This window comes from Anoplopoma fimbria, chromosome 13, assembly GCF_027596085.1.
Source record: "Anoplopoma fimbria isolate UVic2021 breed Golden Eagle Sablefish chromosome 13, Afim_UVic_2022, whole genome shotgun sequence".
In the NCBI taxonomy this organism is placed as follows: domain Eukaryota; kingdom Metazoa; phylum Chordata; class Actinopteri; order Perciformes; family Anoplopomatidae; genus Anoplopoma; species Anoplopoma fimbria.
Window position 1 is genome coordinate 18,107,233 of NC_072461.1, and position 7,981 is coordinate 18,115,213.

Below are 7,981 nucleotides of genomic sequence, written 5' to 3' on the forward strand. Positions count from 1 at the left end.
AGACACATAATAAGAGCCATAGTAAACAGGATTCATTCCTATCGAACACCGCTTTTATTTAGGACACTCTGGAATCACTGAAAAAAGCCCCATGTAGATATAAAAGAACAACAATATGTTTGTTGCATTTTACAAAGAAGTTGAGCTCTTAGTGAAAACTATAACTACAATTTCCGAACTAAAAGCATATTGTTCCTTGAAAAGTTGCACTAACACAGAGAGAGCAGATGCTGATGCTAGACCTGAGAAGACAAAGGGATATCAGTGTAAAGAGATGTTTACTGACTAATTGAGCGGGCAATACCATGAGTGTATATCTGAGGGGAGACATTTGTTTGATAAGGACATTAAGAATTCAGATAACCAACATGAATACCAATGCACTGACAGAAAGTAAGCACTTTCATCAACTTCCCGTTCAAGGCAACTATAAAATAGCTTTGTTGTGCTGGCGTGAAGATCATATGCTTTGGCAGCATTTCAAACAGCATCAGAATTTCAAATGTGAACCTCAACTCAGCACAAACATAAGTTTGCACTGTCTGATGAAACGCATAGCTCAGCTAATATGCTCTTTGATTTCATGTCACAAATGATTGACGACTGCAGAGACACACGCCGTCCAGCTTGGTAGTTAGATTAAAGAATGGGATGACAAAGAAACAGATCTGTGTTTCAACATGTGTCAGCCTTTCATCTTCCATGCAAAGTTAACCTTGTGTGATGTCAAAGACGTTTATAAAACGAGTCGACTTTATTTGCTTTACATTATAGAAAATCCAATTTAAGTATTCTAAAGATCAGTACTAAGGAGTCATACATAAACAAAAATGCATGAGTTTACAGGTTGTATGACCAAGTGTTGATACTGGGATCAATCCACTGAAAAATGAGATCAAAACAGAACAATCAACTGTATTAATCAAAACTTCAGAAAAGGAAATGCATCAAGATACAAACATTGTCTTTGAGTAAAACACAGTAGAATTAAGGGTCTAGATAGGTGAATATACTTTAAATACTAAATGTTGTGATACTGTGAAGTTATCTGAAATTATTATTTTGATAACAGCAGCTTTGTCACGCTTAAACACTCAGTAGAAAGAACGTAATTACATGCACAACACACGCAGGTTCAAATTGTGAATGTTATACTGATAACTTTGTCCCTTGTGTTGTCATCAGTTTAAAACCACAGTTGTGTTCAATAACTTTTCTTAACTCAACTGATTTTACACATCAAAGTCTGTAGCGAGTAGTAGCCTTCTATTTTATATGTGAAATAGTTCTATACTTCCTATGTGGCTCCAGAGGTTTCTTTGGGAAGTTTAAAAAACGTGCATCATTTGATGCAATTTATCAGCGTTCAGCATCAGTTGGTGTTGAAAAAAATCAGGTAGTTAGAAGAAAATGAGGGGACCAGACCTCTGTAGCCCCCTTTTCATAGAGTGTTGCAGGAAAGAGTCCATAAAGCTGGAAATGTGTGAGCATTTTTCTTTCTTTTGTTCCACTTTATAAATCCTCTTTTGATTTTTGTAGCTCATACGTGTCTAAAAATAGGGGTTGCTTACAAGTGGCTAAATTAAACTACAAAACGTCATCACGCCTTCACAGCCTTGTTGTGTATACTCGCACTCATGCAACTGTGGTAGTTTTTTTAAGGCACTTCAAAAATCATAAAAGCTGTGTTCATTTGTAAATATTATCTTAGTGAGTATCATAAACTTGTGTTTTCCACAGAGTGTATTTTCCGCAATGATCCAAAATCTATTAGAAAGATCCCATCGGCTTTTTGTCAAGGAAACTGGTCGAATACTAACTTCTGGGTTGGCCACCATAAATAAATGATCCACGCACCGCTCTATTGCAGCCACTAACTGAACATACCAGAATCTCAGACCAAAACGTGGGTGGTCAAGTTGCATTTTGGGTAATGTAGAAAACTGTTTTATTCACAAGAAAGCCAAATTTAGGGAATTAAAAAGGAAAAATCTCTGGTTCTGTTTAGTTAATTTTGATACTTTTTTAAGTACCCATAGTGAATCAGAGAATGTTAATGCTAATCCAAACAGGTGGAGTACTCTTTACACGCATAATGACATTCACACATAATGACATTCTGTTTTTTTAATTGGTAAGCTTTTGAGGTGCTGGTAGCCAGATTTAGTGAGACAGAGCTAAACTAGCTGTTTTTCTCCTTCGAGTCTTTATGCTAAGCTAAGCTTACCGTCTTCAGGTTGTAGCTTTATATTTCACGTAGCCTGCAGACATGACAGTGGTGTCCACCTTCTCAACAAACGCTTGGCAATAAAGCAAAAACGCAATATTTATATATTATATATATATATATATATATATATATATATATAGCCTTTATTAGTATATATAGCCTTTATTAGTCCCACAATGGGGAAATTATTTCTCTGCATTTAACCCATCCCGGAGGATCAGTGGGCTGCAATGAAGCGCCCGGGGAGCAACTTGGGGTTAGGTGTCTTGCTCAAGGACACCTCGGCATGTTGCCGGTAGAGGGGTTTGAACCACCAACCTTGTGGTTACGGGACAAGCGCTCTACCTCATGTGCCACAGCCGCAATGTATATTATAATATATATATTATAATCATTATATATATAATCATTTCTTATTCATACTGTCTTTATGTTACATGTTTAGATTGGTGTATTTCAGTCAGACACTCTTTTTGTGCTTTTTTTTGTCAAATGCACTTTGAGTTGAAATTAACTTGCAGCTTCAAAGAGAGCTGCTGACTATGTAGCAGATGGACTGTGAATCTGACAACCGCATACATACCAGAGAAAAACCCAGCATGTTTATTACCGTATCTAATAGTGAGAGTTAAACAGCCATGTGCTGCCATAAGCCACATCTTAGGAATTCATAGCATCAAAACACGACTGAGAAGATCTTTGATGCCAAAGCAGTTTAAAAAAACACATCTTTTATAGACTTTTCTTTTTGTGTCGCAGATAAAGAGTTCCCTTGGGATGTGCAACAAGCTGCTAATGATTCAAAACAGTTTTACAGAGGACAAGAAAGCCTTGGCAGAAGTCATGACATATGGAGATTGTTTATTCATTCTGTTGCCTATTGTTTTCCTCTGATGATAAGAGGTGATATATCTGAAACTCTGGAAATCTTCATCTCAGTCTAAACAGTGACAGTTTGGGTGGTAAAATTGGTGCAAAACAGATGAGACTAATAAAAGATTGGTTGTTTATAGGAGCACAGGGGCGACACACTGTCTATATTTCTGGTTCACTAGCACACATAGGAGAGTGAAAGCAGATCTTGTATTATGTGGGGGCTAATTTGAAAAAGCTCCAGTCATTATTCATTAACCTGTCCCTGTGATGTGTACATACCATGGTAGCTCAAGAAACATATAGGTGAACTTACCGACAAAGCTTAACTGAAAGGCTATAAACATGAAGGCACAACGTTTATGATTTTAATTAATTATTACACAGTGCAGTTTCTTTTCATCTGTGAGGAAATGCTAAAAATGTCACAGGTTGTCTATAAAGGGGGAAATCCAGTAAATAGGACCAGGATAGGTTTTAACGTCAGTTGCACTTAAACACAGTCTGTTTTAAGATGAGGTGGGGCATTTCTGGTCACTCCTCACTTCCTTTCAGCGTAAGGAAATGTGCCGGACACTGTTAAAGCCAGGAATACCTTATGCAAAAGCAAACTGAAGGCAGACTAAGCCACAAATCAGCATGAGAACAAACAGAGAGTCATGCAATCCACAGAGTGAACAATATCTGCCCCAGGAACTCTTTGCATGATGATTTCCCTAGCAGCTTCTTCATCGCCCCAAAGTGGTGTTTTATTGTCCTCGTGTTTTTCAGTGTTTGCATTCCATTGTTACTGGGCAAGTACAAATATCCTCCTTTATGCAGAAAAAAAAAAAACCTCAGACAGGCGTTCCACTACGTTGTTTGAGCCCAGCCCTCATCCATCCATCAGCAGTGGCCCTGTTCTACGCAGGGCCCCCCAAAACTCTGCTCACCACCCCCGGCCTGCTCTTTGACATAACGCTGTTGTGGCTTTCCGGGCCTTTATGCTGGCTGTTGTCTGAGGCAGATTGAAGACCCTTTGTGTGCGTCAGCCCCTGTCCTGAGTGGCCGGGGAGGAACCTGCTGGGCTGCGAGTGGAGAGACAGGAATGTGCATATGAATGGGCCAGTGTGTGCCGGGCACCTGCTGACAGAGGGACGCCGTGCCTCTATGAGTCTTAGTTCATCAGCGTAACCATCTTGTTCAATTACACATGCAGCGCGGTGCTGCGTTCCCTGGTCATTCACACTGAATGGGAGTATTGTCACTGCAGTCGTGAATATTTTGCTGTTTGGTATTGTAGGGGAGGTCTCAACAAATGTGGTGTCATTGTTTCAGGTGTGAATAATCACCAAATTCAGCGATTTACTTCTGTCCTTCAGTTGTACTCCAACTACATTGCAATGAATGAAATGAAGAATCAGATTTATCTGATCTGATTTATACAAAATAAGGGCTTGCAGGAGCTTGTCTTTACATGAAGTATGCCTTTAATGCTTCACTTCTGACGCAGAATGAAAAAAAAGCAGACCCTATTCATCAAAGATGACAGTTTTAGATATGACTCTTATCCAGTTCCCGAAAGTCTTTATCTGACTATTTATTAAAAAAAACAACAACACACACAGCACTACTCAATTTCAGGCTCACAATTTCCACCTAAACAATGGTATATATTGATGATCTTGGTTGTCCCTGTAGGTAATAATATAACACATTATGATTTTATATCATGCTATAGTGACAAAAAAGAGGAAACAATAGGTATAACGATATGTCATGAATTGGTGCTCGGTTTAATATATTCTACATTTTTATTAGAACTTTTAAACTAATGACTAATGATTTAATGACATTAAATCATGAAAACCAGTACTATCACTTGCTGATGGCCCATACACCCACATCTGCATATTTATGTACCAAATACTGCAATTATTTGATCAATCCTGCAGGGCAAAAATGTTTGTCTTAACAAAATCCTATTTTAAATTTATATGGAAAACTTATCAGCCCCCAGTTGCCTATTTACACATGAAGATGATACATATAGTATTCAACATAAGACCTCATGGTTTTGCCCACCTGATGAATGCACGTCCACTATTCACTATTTTCTTGAAGCCTGAGGCAAATATCGGACTATTAAGCTGCTGCCAAATGCTCTCAAACTGAAAAGTTGTTGGCTCGAAAACAAAAATTTGCAAAAAGAAGCCAAAAAGCACCGTAGAGCTGAGAGGAAGTAGAGAGACGGGTGATAATTCTCTATGGATTTGTCACTCCGTCTGTCTTTCAACATCCTTACACATGATCATTTTATCCACTTAATTAATATAAATAGTGAGCATTGGTGGTTTAAGGTAGTACTTTTTAGGATAAGGTTTTTTTTTCCAGTTTTATTAGAGACTTCATGTAAAACCAACCTTACTGATAATTGTATCTGTAAGACAAGCATCATCAACAGCACATCAACAGCCATCTGTTAGTGCAGTAGTCTGTAGGTGAAACTGGATGAATTATTAATCTTTTGCTATAAACTACAGAAGGAAAACAAACCACATGTAAAATAGACATGCCTTTTAAAACGCTGGAGTCTGAGGATGGATGACAAATAAACCCGTGCAAATGAACAGTGAAATGAAATGAAAAAGCTCAGCAAGGGGCATGGGCAGTAGATGGTTCCTCTGCAGATTTGGCAGATGAGAAATAATAATCTGTCTGGTACGATGGGACCTAGAAATATGAGCCCAAAAGCTTCATTAATTGTCCTCTGACTCATATGGTAGAGCTTATGGGTTGTTTGTCTGGCCCTGCTTTTGAGAAGATTACATCTCCATAATCAATAAAAAGAAACCATCCACCACAGAGTCTGAAAAAAAACATCTGGGAAAATAAACTTCCCTCCCTCAAATATACCCACAATAACAGAGATATGACCGCATGTTCACTAAGCACAATTTCTTGGGGAATCTTTTTCATGATTTCATGATTTTCGGCGGTAGAGATGTTGTGACATTGCCCAGATGTGTCGGTTGACTTTTAGTACAAGTTTGGTTGCAGGAACCCAGATCCTGTTGACATGGCTTCTACATCAAATATTTAAATAACTGTGAGATCTATGATGTGGTTTTAAAGTCAGATCAAAATATGAAGCGAGAATGTTGATTATATCTACAAAAAACATGTATCACATGGTCCCGATTTGTGTTTGGCCGGATCACCTGATAAACCTGACATTTCCCACAGTCACTGCGCCGATTGCCTGGAAGAGCTGAGCTGCAGCCTCTGGACTCTTGGCTTTCATCACCCGCTGACCTGGAAAATGGGAGCGTAAGATCTGCAACATCACTTGAACAGGCAGACAACATGCTGCTTTGAGGTGGGAGTGGGCCTAAATTGGATTATGCAGCATCTCCAAGCAGCAGCTCCCGTAGATTTGATTACACACGCCCCCCCTCACCCATCACCCACACCCCTACTTCCCCGATTTCCCCGATGCAGATGAGACAAAGTGGGGCGGTCCTCCATGCCAGAGTCTGGTACTCCACTACTTAATGTGTGCCCATCTGCCAGCCATTTACCTGATTACTTCGGGATAACTCCGACAGCTCAGGCTCTGCCAGGGCAGCTGGGAGGCAAGAGAGGGGCATTAGTTTTGTACAGGTGGACACAGGAAAGATAAAGACCGGATGACCCTTTTTATCTGTGAAAACACCCATCCGGATATCACCAAAATGGAATTAACTGACATTTGGCACAGTTGAATAGAATGGTGAATTATACATATATTTTTAGCGTTGAAAAACTTGATTTTTTTTAACCGCAAAAACTCATTTTACAGCTTATACATACTTGTCAAACTATATGAAACACACACAAAGGACAAGCTGTTCTCATCATCCGACTCGTAGGCGAAAGCGAAGTTTAAAATAAAGTCTCTGACTTCAGATCCTCCATGCAAGCTTGGCAAACAGACCACCTTCTATTTCTGAGGAAAATAAGATCCAGTCCTGGTTTAACTTGGGCTCATTATGGTGGAAGTGGGTTTCAAGGCCAGGAAGTTTCATTGCTTTCCAAATAAATCTCACTAAACAGAGCTGTAATCCAAATTCTTCATCTTGTGGAGTCCTCCCATTACGAGAAAGCTCTCAAAAAGCTAGGCTTAAAAAAAAAAAAAAAAAAAAATCATACTTTATCCATCAGTTGTTGTAACATTTGTACTGACAATGCTGAGTAGATTTAATTAATTGATATGAATATTTTTTTAAAGACCACTCTGCCTTTTTCACCAGCCAGTCTGGTTGTTTCCACATAAAAGGTCAAGCAGCTCTCGAATTCAAAGGAGCACATGAAAAATTATCAAAAAGGAAAGAGGCAGTTTAATATTCCTTCGCTTTTACTGAGCGACACAGAGGGTTTTCATTACCTCACTCCCTGCTCGCAAATCTCAGACATCAACTTTGATTATATTACGTAGAACCTGGCAAGGGATCAATCAGAAGGTGTTGTGGGTGGGTGTGATAGTCTGAGCACCAGTCAAAATTTCTGCTGTGATTCAAACTGCATATTATGCTTTGTTCTTCCCGCCATTGCAAAAACAAACATGATATCTGCTAAACAATCTCCTCAGTGAGCAGTGGAGCAGTGAAAAAAGACTTGGCAAACCCCTGCTATTACTGACATGTGGCATTCAAAATGGGGGATCTGAGTTCCGAGTACCTTGTCCCTAACAGCTCCTCAGCTGTGTGGAAGGAGGGACTTGTCACTGAGCGTAAACAGCTCTTTTGACTTAGTTCTGCGAGCTAAAATACCCCCACATCTCACTCCATCTACCCCCCGACACCCCATCTACTTGTGCTGTTTGGCGTCAGCTGCAATGAGCTCCAGATGTGGCCTGGC